Genomic DNA, 16,546 nt, shown 5'->3' with positions numbered 1-16,546 from the left:
GATGCCCTCCAGGTCCATCCATTTGGCTAGGAATTTCATAAATTCATTCTTTTTAATAGCTGAGTAGTACTCCATTGTGTAGATGTACCATAATTTCTGTATCCATTCCTCTGTTGAGGGACATCTGGGTTCTTTCCAGCTTCTGGCTATTATAAATAGGGCTGCTATGAACATAGTGGAGCATGTGTCCTTTTTACCGGTTGGGACATCTTCTGGATATATGCCCAGGAGAGGTATTGCTGGATCCTCCGGTAGTACTAAGTCCAATTTTCTGAGGAACCGCCAGACTGATTTCCAGAGTGGTTGTACAAGCTTGCAATCCCACCAACAATGGAGGAGTGTTCCTCTTTCTCCACATCCTCGCCAGCATCTGCTGTCACCTGAATTTTTGATCTTAGCCATTCTGACTGGTGTGAGGTGGAATCTCAGGGTTGTTTTGATTTGCATTTCCCTGATGATTAAGGATGTTGAACATTTTTTCAGGTGCTTCTCTGCCATTTGGTATTCCTCAGGTGAGAATTCTTTGTTCAGTTCTGAGCCCCATTTTTTAATGGGGTTATTTGACTTTCTGGAGTCCACCTTCTTGAGTTCTTTATATATATTGGATATTAGTCCCTTATCTGATTTAGGATAGGTGAAGATCCTTTCCCAATCTGTTGGTGGTTTTTTGTCTTATTGATGGTGTCTTTAGCCTTGCAGAAGCTTTGTAGTTTCATGAGGTCCCACTTGTCAATTCTCGATCTTACAGCACAAGCCATTACTGTTCTATTCAGGAATTTTTCCCCTGTGCCCATATCTTCAAGGCTTTTCCCCACTTTCTCCTCTATAAGTTTCAGTGTCTCTGGTTTTATGTGAAGTTCCTTGATCCACTTAGACTTGACCTTAGTACAAGGAGATAGGAATGGATCGATTCGCATTCTTCTACATGTTAACAACCAGTTGTGCCAGCACCATTTGTTGAAAATGCTGTCTTTCTTCCACTGGATGTTTTTAGCTCCCTTGTCGAAGATCAAGTGACCGTAGGTGTGTGGGTTCATTTCTGGGTCTTCAATTCTATTCCATTGGTCTATTTGTCTGTCACTATACCAGTACCATGCAGTCTTTATCACAATTGCTCTGTAGTAGAGCTTTAGGTCCGGCATGGTGATTCCACCAGAGGTTCTTTTATCCTTGAGAAGAGTTTTTGTTATCCTAGGTTTTTTGTTATTCCAGATGAATTTGCAGATTGCACTTTCTAATTCGTTGAAGAATTGATTTGGAATTTTGATGGGGATTGCATTGAATCTGTAGATTGCTTTTGGCAAGATAGCCATTTTTACAATGTTGATCCTGCCAATCCATGAGCATGGGAGATCTTTCCATCTTCTGAGATCTTCTATAATTTCTTTCTTCAGAGACTTGAAGTTTTTATTATACAGATCTTTCACTTCCTTAGCTACAGTCACGCCAAGATATTTTATATTGTTTGTGACTATTGAGAAGGGTGTTGTTTCCCTAATTTCTTTCTCAGTCTGTTTATTCTTTGTGTAGAGAAAGGCCATTGATTTGTTTGAGGTAATTTTATATCCAGCTACTTCACCGAAGCTGTTTATCAGGCTTAGGAGTTCTCTGGTGGAATTTTTAGGGTCACTTATATATACTATCATATCATCTGCAAAGAGTGATATTTTGACTTCATCTTTTCCAATTTGTATCCCTTTGATCTCCTTTTGTTGTCGAATTGCTCTGGCTAGGACTTCAAGTACAATGTTGGATAGGTATGGAGAAAGTGGACAGCCTTGTCTAGTCCCTGATTTTAGAGGGATTGCTTCAAGCTTCTCACCATTTACTTTGATGTTGGCTACTGGTTTGTTGTAGATTGCTTTGATCATGTTTAGGTATGGGCCTTGAATTCCTGATCTTTCCAAGACTTTTATCATGAATGGGTGTTGGATCTTGTCAAATGCTTTTTCCGCATTTATCGAGATGACCATGTGGTTTTTGTCTTTGAGTTTGTTTATATACTGGATTACGTTGATGGATTTCCGTATATTGAACCATCCTTGCATCCCTGGGATGAAACATACTTGGTCAGGATGGATGATTGTTTTGATGTGTTCTTGGATTGGGTTAGCAAGAACTTTATTGAGGATTTTTACATCAATATTCATAAGGGATATTGGTCTGAAATTTTCTATCTTTGTTGGGTCTTTTTGTGGTTTAGGTATCAGGGTAATTGTGGCTTCATAGAATGAGTTGGGTAGAGTACTTTCTGTTTCTATTTTGTGGAATAATTTGTGAAGAACTTGGATTAGATCTTCTTTGAGGGTTTGATAGAACTCTGCACTAAACCCATCTGGTCCTGGGCTTTTTTTAGTTGGGAGACTATTAATGACTGCTTCTATTTCTTTGGGGGATATAGGGCTGTTTATATCATTAACCTGATCTTGATTCAACTTTGGTACCTGGTATCTGTCTAGGAACTTCTCCATTTCATCCAGGTTCTCCAGTTTTGTTGAGTATAGCCTTTGGTAGAAGGATCTGATGGTGTTTTGGATGTCTTCAGGATCTGTTGTTATGTCTCCTTTTTCATTTCTGATTTTGTTAATTAGGATGCTTTCCCTGTGCCCTCTAGTGAGTCTGGCTAAGGGTTTATCTATCATGTTGATTTTCTCAAAGAACCAGCTCCTTGATTGGTTGATTCTTTGAATAGTTCTTCTTGTTTCCACTTGGTTGATTTCGCCCCTGAGTTTGATTATTTCCTGCCGTCTACTCCTCTTGGGTGAATTTGCTTCCTTTTGTTCTAGTGCTTTTAGGTATGTTGTCAAGCTGCTAATGTGTGCTCTCTCTAGTTTCCTTTTGGAGGCACTCAGAGCTATGAATTTTCCTCTTAGATATTCTTTCATTGCGTCCCATAAGTTTGGGTATGTTGTGGCTTCATTTTCATTGAACTCTAAAAAGTCCTTAATTTCTTTCTTTATTCCTTCCTTGACCAAGGTATCATTGAGAAGAGTGTTGTTCAGTTTCCACGTGAAGGTTGGCTTTCTATTATTTATTTTGTTATTGAAGATCAGCCTTAGTCCATGGTGATCTGATAGGATGCATGGGACAATTTCAATATTTTTGTATCTGTTGAGGCCTGTTTTGTGACCAATTATGTGGTCAGTTTTGGAGAAGGTACCATGAGGTGCTGAGAAGAAGGTATATCCTTTTGTTTTAGGATAAAATGTTCTGTAGATATCTGCCAGATCCATTTGATTCATAATTTCTGTTAGTTTCACTGTGTCCCTGTTTAGTTTCTGTTTCCATGATCTGTCCATTGGTGAAAGTGGTGTGTTGAAGTCTCCCACTATTATTGTATGAGGTGCAATGTGTGCTTTGAGATTTACTAAAGTTTCTTTAATGAATGTGGCTGCCTTTGTATTTGGAGCATAGATATTCAGGATTGATAGTTCCTCTTGGAGGATTTTACCTTTGATGAGTATGAAGTGTCCCTCCCTGTCTTTTTTAATGACTTTGGGTTGGAAGTCAATCTTATCAGATATTAGAATGGCTACTCCAGCTTGTTTCTTCATGCCATTTGCTTGGAAATTGTTTTCCAGCCTTTCATTCTGAGGTAGTGTCTATCCTTTTCTCTGAGATGAGTTTCCTGTAAGCAGCAAAATGTTGGGTCTTGTTTGTGTAGCCAGTTTGTTAGTCTATGTCTTTTTATCGGGGAGTTGAGTCCTTTGATATTAAGAGATATTAAGGAAAAGTAATTGTTGTTTCCTGTTATTTTTGTTGTTAAAGTTGGCATTCTGTTCTTGTGGCTTTCTTCTTTTAGGTTTGTTGAGGGATTACCTTCTTGTTGTTTCTAGGGCGTGGTTCCTGTCCTTGTATTGTTTTTTTTTCTGTTATTATCCTTTGAAGGGCTGGATTCGTGGAGAGATAATGTGTGAATTTGGTTTTGTCGTGGAATACTTTGGTTTCTCCATCTATGTTAATTGAGAGTTTGGCTGGGTATAGTAGCCTGGGCTGGAATTTGTGTTCTTTTAGTGTCTGAATAACATCTGTCCAGGATCTTCTGGCTTTCATAGTCTGTGGTGAAAAATCTGGTGTAATTCTGATAGGCTTGCCTTTATATGTTACTTGGCCTTTTTCTCTTACTGCTTTTAGTATTCTATCTTTATTTAGAGCATTTGTTGTTCTGATTATTATGTGTCGGGAGGTATTTCTTTTCTGGTCCAGTCTATTTGGAGTTCTGTAGGCTTCTTGTATGTTCATGGGCATCTCTTTCTTTAGATTTGGGAAGTTTTCTTCTATAATTTTGTTGAAGATGTTTGCTGGTCCTTTGAGTTGAAAATCTTCATTCTCATCCACTCCTATTATCCGTAGGTTTGGTCTTCTCATTGTGTCCTGTATTTCTTGGATGTTTTGAGTTAGGATCTTTTTGCATTTTACATTTTCCTTGATTGTTGTGCCGATGTTCTCTATGGAATCTTCTGCACCTGAGATTCTTTCTTCCATCTCTTGTATTCTGTTGCTGATGCTGGTATCTATGGTTCCAGATATCTTTCCTAGGGTTTATATCTCCAGTGTTGCCTCATTTTGGGTTTTCTTTATTGTGTCTACTTCCCTTTTTAGGTCTAGTATGGTTTTGTTCATTTCCATCATCTGATTGGATGTGTTTTCCTGTTTCTCTTTAAGGACTTCTACCAGTTTGGTTGTGTTTTCCTGTTTTTCTTTAAGGACTTGTAACTCTTTAGCCATGTTCTCCTGTAGTTCTTTAAAGTCCTTCTTGATGTCCTCTATCATCATCATGAGATATGCTTTTAAATCCAGGTCTAGCTTTTTAGGTGTGTTGGGGTGCCCTGGACTGGGCGAAGTGGGAGTGCTGGGTCCTGATGATGGTGAGTGGTCTTGGTTTCTGTTAGTAAGATTCTTACGTTTACCTCTCGCCATCTGGTAATCTCTGGAGTTGTTATAGTTGTCTCTGTTCAGAGGTTGTTCTTCTGGTGATTCTGAGTATCGTCTGTCAGCAGACCTGGGAGACAGGCTCTCTCCTCTGAGTTTCAGTGGTTAGAGCACTCCCTGCTGATAAGCTTTCCTCTTAAAGGGAAGGTGTACAGATATCTGGCGTTTGGACCTTCTCCTGGCCGAAGAAGAAGGCCGAAAACAGGACCTTTCCCAGATGCTGTGTTGCTTTGGCAGGTCACAGAAGCTGTCAGCTTCTGTGGTGCACACTCTCAGCTGTGCAGACTACGTTCCTAAGTTCAGAGGAGTCCTGGATCCAAGATGTGCTCCCTGCTCCTGAGGCAGAGGGCTCCTGTGCAGGGCAGAATACAGTCTTCCAGCTAGGAGGGTGCCGGATGTCTGCAGCCCCAAAAGGGTGCTGCCTCAGCGGCTCTGTGGCTCCCACCTGTCCCAGAAGCTGTCTGCCTCTGTGGTCCTCACTCTCACCTCTGCAGACTAAGTTCGGCGGAGCCCCGGAGCCAAGATGGTGCTCCCTGCAGGGCAGATCACTGTCCTCCAGCTGGGAGGGTGCCGGATGTCTGCAGTCCCAAAAGGGTGCTGCCTCAGCGGCTCTGTGGCTCCCGCCTGTCCCAGAAGCTGTCTGCCTCTGTGGTCCTCACTCTCACCTCTGCAGACTAAGTTTGGTGGAGTCCCGGAGCCAAAATGGCGCTCCCTGCAGGGCAGATCACTGTCCTCCGGCTGTTATTATTATTCTTATTATTAATTTTACTTGTTCACTTTACACCCTGCTCATCTAGAAAGTCTTTTATTTTTTTCTTTATATCTCCTGTGACCGAGAGATCAATGAGTAGATTGAGTGGTTCATTTTCCATGAGTTTGTAGGCTTTCTGTTGTTTATGTTGCTGTTAAACTCCAGCTTTAATCCATGGTGGTCTGATAAGACGCAAGGTGTTATTTCAATTTTCTTATATGTGTTGTGGCTTGCTTTGTGACTGACTATATGGTCAGTTTTAGAGAAAGTTTCTGTGAGGTGCCAAGAAGAGATATTCTTTTGTGTTTGGCTGAAATGTTCTGCAGATATCTGTTTGGTCCATTTGATTCATAACGTCAGTTAATTTCATTATTTCTCTGTTACTTTTTTTTCTGGATGACCTATCTTTGATGAGAGTTGAGTATTAAAGCCTCCCACTATTAGTGAGTGGGGTTCTATGTATGATATAATCTTTAGCAATATTTCTTTTATAAATTTGGTGCCCTTGCATTTGGGCCATAGATATTTGGAATTGAGATATCATTTTGGTGGATTTTCCCTTTGATGGGTATGAAGTGTCCTTTCACATATCTTTTGAATATTTTTTTGTTGAATGCCTATTTTATTAGATATTACAATGGCTTCTCCAGCTTGCTTCTTGGTTACTTTTTTTTTGTTGTTGTTGTTGTTGGGTGCCTTAAAACCATGGGCTGTCACTTTTCACTGGGATCTGCCATGGGGAGTATAGAGAAGGCATTCAGCTATAGAACCTCATCTAATCTCCTGTACAAGGCCTCTCTGTGCTCCCAGCCACGACCACCAAGCCAAGGTAGCTGCCTGCCAACAAGCCAAGGACTCCTACCAGAGGGATCCAGCCTGAGCTCCCTTCTTTTACCCCTTGGTCCCAGGCTAGATCCAGCCCATGGCCTCTTCTCTGTTCTCAGCTCTTCCCCAGCTTCCAGTGATGCCTGTGTGCCCAAGAGCCTGAAAAACAGATGGCCCTGGCTTCCCTGCATGCCTGGGACCCCTGAGAAGCTCCGGCCTTCCCGGGGACCTCAGACACCACCCCAGGAGCAGTGTCCCATGGCTTTCCATAGCCTGATACCTGCCCGGTGCTGGCGTGTGCTAAATGCAGTCCAAACTCCCCGAGAGTCTGGAGCCCTGTGGTGGAGCAGACACAGGACCCCATTAACCCTACATCCCCCCTCTAGGATTTTTTGATAAGGGGTTACCCCACTTGTCTGTTGTTGATTTAAATTCACTACTCCAATGTCAGCCTTTTTGTCATGTTCCTGGAGGCCCAGGCTTCCTTTTGGAGTTACTTTGGTCTTTGCAATTCCTTTTGAAATTTTCTTGCTCACCACAATTAACACATGTGTGTGTTTGGATTGTTTCAAAGCCCTTAATGATAACCATATTAAGACCATATTAGGTGAATGTATCTAATATCAACTGGATTCCTAGTCCATTCATTGATTGATGCTGTCCTTGCCCTTAATGGTCTGTTACTTCTTTGCATTCATCATTGGCATTTTTTTTTTCGGTTTTTCGAGACAGGGTTTCTTTGTATAGCCCTGGCTGTCCTGGAACTCACTTTGTAGACCAGGCTGGCCTTGAACTCAGAAATCCACCTGCCTCTGCCTCCCGAGTGCTGGGATTAAAGGCGTGCGCCACCACGCCCGGTTCATTGGCATTTTCTAAAGCTAGAGATTCAATTAGTGCCTTTCTTGCTAATGGATCTGATATATGTCTCTCTACAGTTGAAATCTATCTTTGTAGAAGTCATCGAATATTTTTTTTTTCTTTAGACTTCCCTAAACCTGAACAATGGTTTAAGACTTTTTCCTGTTTCCTCAACCCAGTCCCAGGCATTTAAGGCTGCCACTTGACATAATGTCAAGGTTTCTTCATCATATTCAGCCTGTACATCTACTTTAGGACAATGACCTCACCAAGCAGATGATCCCTAGGAATACTGATGCTTCTGAATTTATTTTCTCGTGCTATCTTCTTAGCCTCTCCTCTCCACCAAGAAACCCCATCTAAATAGGGGTCATGTTTTGATATTGGTCTGGCCACGCCTTTCCAGTCTTGGAGGATTATTCTATTTTTGACTACCCAAGAAGTCAGGATTTGTTTTACAAATGGGGAATGCAAAATTAGTGATACTTCCTTTAGAATTTCTCAGTTCTAACATATCCAGGTTGCCATCCAAATTAATGAAAATTTTGCGGATGATTATCATCTGCTGGTCTTTGTTGAATAAACTAAAGTTTGTTTTTTAACTATATTGGGCTGGCTTTCTTTATTTTTCCCTTCTGTGTGTATTTGAGTATTTTCCCTAATTAATATTTTCCGTCCCTCTCTTAAGTTCTACCTCCTTTTCTCATACGTCTCTAGTGCTTGTATGTCTGCCATCCTAGCACTTTGTTCAACCTGAGTTACAGTGTTTTGTAGGCTCTCTTCCACATCTTGTCTCCACGCTTCATTTTTTTTCTATTTTAAATTCTTTATTTTTTCTTTTTTTTCCTCCAATTTTTTATTAGTTATTTACTTCATTTACATTTCAAATGCTATCCTGAAAGTCCCTATACCCTTCCCCCTGCACTTCCCTACCCACCCACTCCCACTTCTTGACCCCGGTGTTTCCCTTGTACTGGGGCATATAAAGTTTGCAAGACCAAGGGGCCTCTCTTCCCAATGATGGCCAACTAGGCCATCTTCTGCTACAAATGCAGCTAGAGACACGAGCTCTGGGGGTACTGGTTAGTTCATATTGTTGTTCCACCTATAGGGTTGTAGACCCCTTCAGTTTCTTGGGTACTTTTTCTAGCTCCTGCAAACACTTCTGTGTTTGCCAGGCACTGTATGCCTAATTTTTAAATTTTTGTTGTTAATTCTGTTCTAAGTTCTTGTATCTTTTGTTCTAACCTATGATTCCAAATTTTATTGTTTTCTTTATAGGGCAATTCTGTTATTTTAGTATGTACTTTATTTTAATTGATTAATATTAGTAAATTATCCTCCAGGCTCTGTCTCCAATTTTTAAAACTTTCTGTTATTCAGTCTCATCTGTAAAATTCTGCACATTTTGTTCTAGGGTGTCTTCCAAGCCCAACCACCAACCTTCATTTTTCTCTCTATGTTGTTTATCATGAATTTTAAAATTCTGTAGCTTTTGTTCTACTATTTCCTCTAGACCTTGTTGCCACACCTTAAATTTCTCTCCCTGTTGTTCATTCTGTTACATAAGTTCTTATATCTTTTTTTTTAAAGATTTGCTTCCGTAATTTTATTTTTCCTTATGTTGTAATTATGATATTATTAGCATGAACGTTCTTTTGATTTAATAATTTAAGTAATTCCTCTTATAGGCCCTGTTCTTTTTGTTTGGATTTGTCCTGGTTCCTTTCACAGGGCACAGGGACTGGTCTCCCAGGCTATAGGACTGGGATCAGATCCTGAATGCCTTTTCCCTTTCAGGAAGCATGCAGACATATGGCCTATATGGCCTTGAAGTAACACCTGAGAGAGTCGCCTGCTTAGTAGGGCACTTTTGACACCATGCTGTCATATCTGTCTGTTCATCATTTGTTTCCATTGTGCTTGCTGTTTTGGGTTCCCTTTCCTCATCCACAAGGAATCTCAGATTAGGGCACTGAAAATTGTTCTGGTGACATGAGGTCTCCAGGTTAAAACGCATGATCTGGACCAATTTTGGGAGGAGGCTGCTATTTTGGCCCTCTGGATAGCTCTGGAACCCTGATTTCTGGATGCATGTTCTCTTCCTTGCCTGGAAGCACTGGGCACAGTCTGGGATTACCCCTTCCTTATTCTTTGTCCCCAATCTCCTTGCAGTCACTGCAAATCAGTCTGGCGGTTCCTCAGAAAATTGGACATAGTACTACCGGAGGATCCAGCAATACCTGTCCTGGGCATATATCCAGAAGATGTTCCAAGTGGTAAGAAGGACACATGCTCCACTATATTCATAGCAGCCTTATTTATAATAGCCAGAAGCTGAAAGAACCCAGATGTCCCTCAACAGAGGAATGGATACAGAAAATGTGGTACATTTACACAATGGAGTACTATTCAGCTATTAAAAAGAATGAATTTATGTAATTCCTAGGCAAATGGATGGACCTGGAGGGCATCATCCTGAGTGAGGTAACCCAATCACAAAAGAACTCACATGATATGTACTCACTGATAAGTGGATATTAGCCCAGAATCTTAGAATACCCAAGATAAAAGATACAATCTGCAAAACATATGAAACTCAAGAAGAACAAAGACCAAAGTGTGGACACTTTGCCCCTTCTTAGAATTGGGAACAAAACACCCATGGAAGGAGTTACAGAGACAAAGTTTGGAGCTGAGACAAAAGGATGGACCATCTAAAGACTGCCATATCCAGGGATCCATCCCATAATCAGCCTCCAAACGCTGACACCATTGCATACACTAGCAAGATTTTGCTGAAAGAACCCAGATATAGCTGTCTGTTGTGAGGCTATGCCGGGGCCTAGCAAACAGAAGTGGATGCTCACAGTCAGCTATTGGATGGATCACAGGGTCCCCAATGGAGTAGCTAGAGAAAGTACCCAATCTCTAAAGGGGTCTGCAACCCTATAGGTGGAACAACAATATGAACTAACCTGTACCCCCCTCCCCCCCAAGAGGTAATGTTTCTAGCTGCATATGTATCAGAAGATGGCCTAGTCAGCCATCATTGGAAAGAGAGGCCCATCGGTCTTGCAAACTTTATATGCCTCAGTACAGGGGAAATGCTAGGGCCGAGAAGTGGAAGTGGGGAGGGGAGGGAGTGAGGGGGGAGGGTATGGGGGGACTTCTGGGATAGCATTGGAAATGTAAATAAAGAAAATACCTAATAAAAAATAAGAAAGAAAAAATAAGAATTCTTCCTTAGAGGAAGTCATGGCTGCCCATAACAAACACTGTGAAGATCAGAGTAATATGAATCTTTCTATTACTGATCCCGCCTTGCTTTCTTGGGTAAAATGGATGATCTCAGTGATGAGGACAAGGACACCTCTGCTTCAGCCTGTCCCCAGCTCTCAGGCTCCAAGCAGTCATCTAGCATTGCTGTCCCAGGTCCCTCACTCAAAAGCCCTTCTGTTGTTACACCATTAACAGTACTCCCAGCTTACCCCTGGCATGGTGGCATGATCTTTGTCTTTCAGCTGGCACTCCTATGATGCCTGTCCCTCATGCTGGATTGCCTCTCCCCGACAGGCTTCATCCTCCTCAGGTATATCATGGGGCCCTGTCAAACTTGGCCTTGATACAGAAGAGACCAGACCCTGGATTCTCACTCTTCTGGCAGACTTGGCACTAAACAGAAAATCTGTCAATGCTCTGGCCAAGATTCTCCATATTTTGAACAAGTACTGAAGTAATAGGCCACACATCTGCAGACCTATTACAATTCATATAATCTCCTTAAGGCAGTGTTCGGCCCCACCTTGTTTCTTTTTTGGGGTCAGAATATCATGACTTGTCTGAGAATCAGGCTAGAATTAACCTGGAGTACAAACTTAATGTTACTCTTGACATGCTTACTGGTCACAGGGCATACATTAACCCTGTCACTTTGGCCACTATTAGATTGCATGCTTACTTAAACCAAGTGGTTGATCTTGCCTTTAAGGCCCTTAAGGCCCTTAAGACCTGCAACCCTTAAGTCCCCTCTGCTTACATTCTTACCCTTGTCCAGCAGCCTGAGGAGTCCTTCATGGACTTCCTGTCCTGTTTGACTGAGGCAGTGGAAAGACAGGACAATACTGGCCCTACCAGACATATGCTAATTAAGCGGCTCACGTGGGAAGGCCTCAATGTCCCCATTCACAATGTTGTGATAGCCATAAGGAATGATGATATCCATAAATAGGCTGTTGCTACTCATGATATGGACCCTGGTGCAGGCCACATTGCAGCCCTGACTGCCTCCATTGATGCCTTGGTCATGCAGTGTTACAGAGGATGTGCTGTCTTCCTGAAGGGTCCCCTGATTGTACCTGTTGGGGCTATGGCAAGCATGTTTACCTCAGATGCGCCCCTCAGCTAGGCCCAAGACCAGATGTCCTTGTTGTAACAAAGGTTTCCATTGGACTAAGAATTTTCATTCACAAAAGTAGGAATTCAATTTAAACTCCAAAAGGGGCACCCCTCAGTCCTTCCAGTAAGAGGGAACCCTGCTCAGCCAGGAGTCTTTTGGTCCTTGCCTGTGTTTCCTTATTCCATGATTATGACTGTACATTTAGATGGTATACCTGTTAATGGTTTGGTGGACACAGGGGCAGATGTCAATACAATAACAAATTTGAATCATTGAGGTTACCCCATTGGAGATTCTGACTTTGCCCCTCCATTATGAGAGTTGGACGTTAACAGACTACCAAAATGACTATTTGACCTGTCTGTTGTCAGGACTTTTGGACAGCAGTCAGGGATCTTTTATACTTGTGGCTGATGTTACCCACAACCTCTGGGAAAGAGATATTCTAGAAGATATGAGTGTCATCCTTACTACGGATGATAGCACCTTTTATGATGTTATACAACATGACCAACTAGACCTTACAGGTCCTGAAGTTATTCTAACAGCTACTGCCCACCCAACACCATTTGATATAAGGTACCTGACCCTATACCTGGCTGTCTGAAGCTGATATATGGGTGGACCAGTGGCCCATTTTGGAACTTAAGCTTTCTGCTCTCAAAGGACTGGTCTTGGAACAATTAGCTTTGGGTCATTTGGAACCTATGACCAGCAAACATAATACTCCAATTTTTGTCATTGAAAACAAGTCAGGGAAATATAGGCTACTAAGGACCTGAGAACTGCTGGGAGCCATGGCCTCAGCCATGACCTTGTGGATATTTTCTAATTCACATAAACAATCCTGAGAGAACATTCATGGCCATAACAGTAAGAATGTTTATGGGTAAAGAGGACACTATGACCATTGGTTCCAGGAGCTGAAGATTGCCACCTGACCTTCAGAGAGCCCCTGGGCTCTTTCCCCCTCTCTTGTAGCCTCATCTTGCTTATGCTTATATTGCCACTCTTGAATAAAGTTTTTAGAGCTTGATCAGTATGATTGACTTGCTCTCATTCTTCATGTCTCTTTCCCTCCCACTCTCTCACTCCCTTGCACTAGGTCCCCACTGATTATCCCTGCAGGTCAGGGCAGAGAACCATTGATGAACATATGGAAAAAATGGGGGCCACTCAAGTGGGACTGCCTCATCCTAGTGCTATTCCGCCCGAGTACTTTGTGATGATCCTAGATATTAAGGATTGTTTTTTTTCAGATCCCTCTGGCTGCCCAGGATGGATAGCATTTTGCCTTTACAGTATGGGAGCCTAATATGAATAACCAGCCAAAAGAAGTCAGTGGACTGCCAGGCAGTGGTGGCACATGCCTTTAATCCCAGCACTTGGGAGGCAGAGGCAGGCAGATTTCTGAGTTCGTGGCCATCCTGGGTCACAAAGTGAGTTCCAGGACAGCCAGGGCTATACAGAGAAACCCTGTCTCAAAACAAATCAAATCAAAACAAAACAAAACAAAACAAAACAAAAACAAAAATACAACACCCCCCCAAAGAAATCGAAATCAGTGGACTGTCCTGCCTCAGGGCTTGACCATTTGTCAGCTATGTGGCTAGAGCCAACATGGAGTCTTCAGGGATGTCTTTGTAGTTCATTACGTGGATTATATTATTCTTGCATACCTTATCCTGCCTAATCTTGAAAGGGTTTCCTCTCAGTTGTTACTTAACTTAGAAAAAGTTAGGTTAAAGCTTACTCCCAAAAAGATTCAGAGAGTTCCCCTGTATGCCTTCCTGGGCTTTTCTATTTCTGAGAGGATTCAGCTCCTGGACTTCTCCATTATGATAAAAATATCCTCTCTTGTGAAGTTACAGTGATTGTATGCAGCCATTAACTGGCTCAAACCTTTCCTGCCTATTCTGGACCAGGAGATGAGGCACCTCTTTTCTATCTTAACAGCCCCTTCTCTAGGGTTAAACTAACATATGAGACTAACAACCTATTATCGAAAGTTATGACACTCTTTTCTTTATCAACTATGGAAAAGCATGATCCACGGAAACTCCTCCTGTTCATAATTTTGTGGTGCCTTGAAGAAGTCTTAGGAATGTTATGGCAGAATGGGCCTCTCATGTGGTTGTACCAGGCCTACTGTGATTTAATTAAGGTTGCCTCAAAATTTGAGATTAAGTTCTGCCTTGCACTTAAGGTAAGAGGCTTAGCAAGGAGAACTCATAACAGGGAACCATGCAAAATAATTCCACCATTCTCCATATGATAATTTCAATCATTATGGACAGATTCCATTAACTTTCACAGGCTCATTGGATAATCACCTGCCACCAGACAAGCATTTTACTGCTGTCTCCCAGCTGCCAATTACAGTTAAACTACATAGCATACCTAACTCTCACCCTATTCCCAAGGCAACTATGACCTTTTCTGATGTTAATATATCCAGATATAGGGCTCTTATATAAAGACCAGGGGGAAAGGACACAATTAATCTTCTCCCTCATCCTGGCTCAGTGCAACTAGGTGAATTAATTGGAGTCCTGAAAACTTATGAGTGTTGTCAACAGGGGCCAGTTAATATTTTCTAAGTTAGTCAATATGCAGTACTGGCTGTCCATACCCTGTCCTTCTTCTATAATAAAAAGCAAAACAGCCCTGTACATGTATGCATATGATCTATCCAGAAGGATCTTGAGAATAAGGAACATCGCTGGTTCATTTTACAATAAGATCACATTTTCAGTTGCCTGGCATATTAGCAGAAGGAAATGAGAAAACTGATGCCCTGTGTATGTAGACATGGAATTGTTAGAGCAAGCCAGAATGTTACACCAGCAATATCACCTTTCCCCTCAGAATTTATGTAAGCTCCAGCCTGGATTACCTGTACTGTAATATAAACATCTTGCAAGCTCTTGTGCAATGTGCAAACCTCTTGCGCCATTAGGGCCCCTTGGCAGATCACGAATTAACCCCAGAGGTCTGCTATTCAATGGAATCTGGCAAATGAATGTTCACCCAGCCTTTGGTAATCTAGGCATGAATATGTTGTGGTAGATATTTGCTCAGCCTTTGTATACTCAGTGGCCATGGCAGGTGAAAAGACCCCTGATGCTACTAAGGCCATGAAATCAGCAATGGTGGCAATGGGAGTGCCTTGGGCACTCAAGACTGACAGTGGACTTGCTTACTCATCTCAGCAGTTCATAACCTTCTTATTCTCACTCAGGATCAGTCACTCCTTTGGGCTGCTCCCTGGATTCCAAAAGAGATCAACACCTAGCATTGTTGTAAGTCATATTTCAGGTCAGCTTTCTCTCATTTGATGAGAAAGGGCTGAGTCCTGCTCACAAACATTGGGCATTTTTGCTGAGAGATACTCTCCTCCCATTGATCAGATGGAAAGACTGAATAAATTTTCAATGGCAGCCATATCTCTGCTTCTGATAAGAGGATGAGCTTTTGTTTGTGTTTCAACCCAGGATGCAACCACTCCAATATGGATGCCCTTGAGCGATGTTCACCCAGCCATGGACGAGAGGGTAATGGAGGAGTCAGGAGAGGACCAAGGGAGGGAGATTTAATGAACACACTGTGTTTATTAATCTTTCTTTGGCCTGGGAGGTCCAATAAACTCTGGGCTTTGGTACCCATGTCCTCCATTCTTTTGTCTGTGGCAGTTACTCTGCAGCCTACCATTTTCTTTTCCACTGAGAGTTTGGGTTTGCCCTTCATGGACTTAGTCACTACTATACCATGATAAGAAGGCATGTGACCAATGAAGGAAATTCTCTGATTACCACCAATGTCTCCTCCACTGGCCCTTGTATCCAACTACACAATATGACAGCAGGGGACTTGGCACCATGTTAGGCATGGAACTTCACATTCCCTTTACTGATTACAAATCCCCCAAAATCCTCCAAGCATATCATGTCCACCCCTTTCTCACTGTCCAAGGGACTCTCAAATGCCCACTTTTGTGGGACTTCTGATCCCTGGGAATAGGTACTGCCAGCCTGCACTGGGTGTAAGATTCTCCAGGGATTACCCACTATTGTCATCTAACCTCACACTTGGCTTGTGGAGGATTACCACAAGCTTTATTGTGTGTATTTTATTGATGCTTTCAATATTACTCCCTATGTTATCAGGAATCCCATTTGATTCTGATATAACCCATCATGAGCAATTGGATTTATGTGCCCCTCTACTTGTCTTGATTTATACCCTCTCACTCTCCTAAAAGGTAGCAGTCTCTTTAATGGGACATATTTCCATATAAAGTGATCAGTTAAAATGTGTGCTGACAACCCCTGTAAATTTGAGCATTGGCAGCCAGATTGGCTGGAAAGCCACCCCAGTCTGTTTCTGACTTCCCTTTTTCTGTCTGGTAACCAATAGCTCCATTATCAGAGACTGTCTTAACTGCTTTAATGAAAAGTGTCTTCTCATGACTGCATATTAGTTGGGGTGTTCAACAATGGCCATCCTGATGAGGAAATCAGCCCCATTTTGATGTCTGTGGTAAATACCACTCACTTCCATGCTGTCTTTCTGATGGCCCAGACTCATTTACAAGCCCACACTGGAGAAAAGAGGGATTTGGTATTATGGCTACCACTGTTCTGGCCTTCTTTGCAGACATTACCTGGGTGACAACAGATACTATAGCCTTGACCCAGACAGCCAGGATGGTGGAGACTGTCAAGGCTGTAATCTTTGAGTCAGTTGAGGTGCTACAGGTCCAGGAGATACTAAATCAACAT

The sequence above is a fragment of the Mus caroli genome, unplaced genomic scaffold (genome assembly GCF_978045245.1).
Source record: "Mus caroli unplaced genomic scaffold, Mus_caroli_1 scaffold_8, whole genome shotgun sequence".
Lineage (NCBI taxonomy): Eukaryota > Metazoa > Chordata > Mammalia > Rodentia > Muridae > Mus > Mus caroli.
This window is presented reverse-complemented; position numbering follows the sequence as displayed.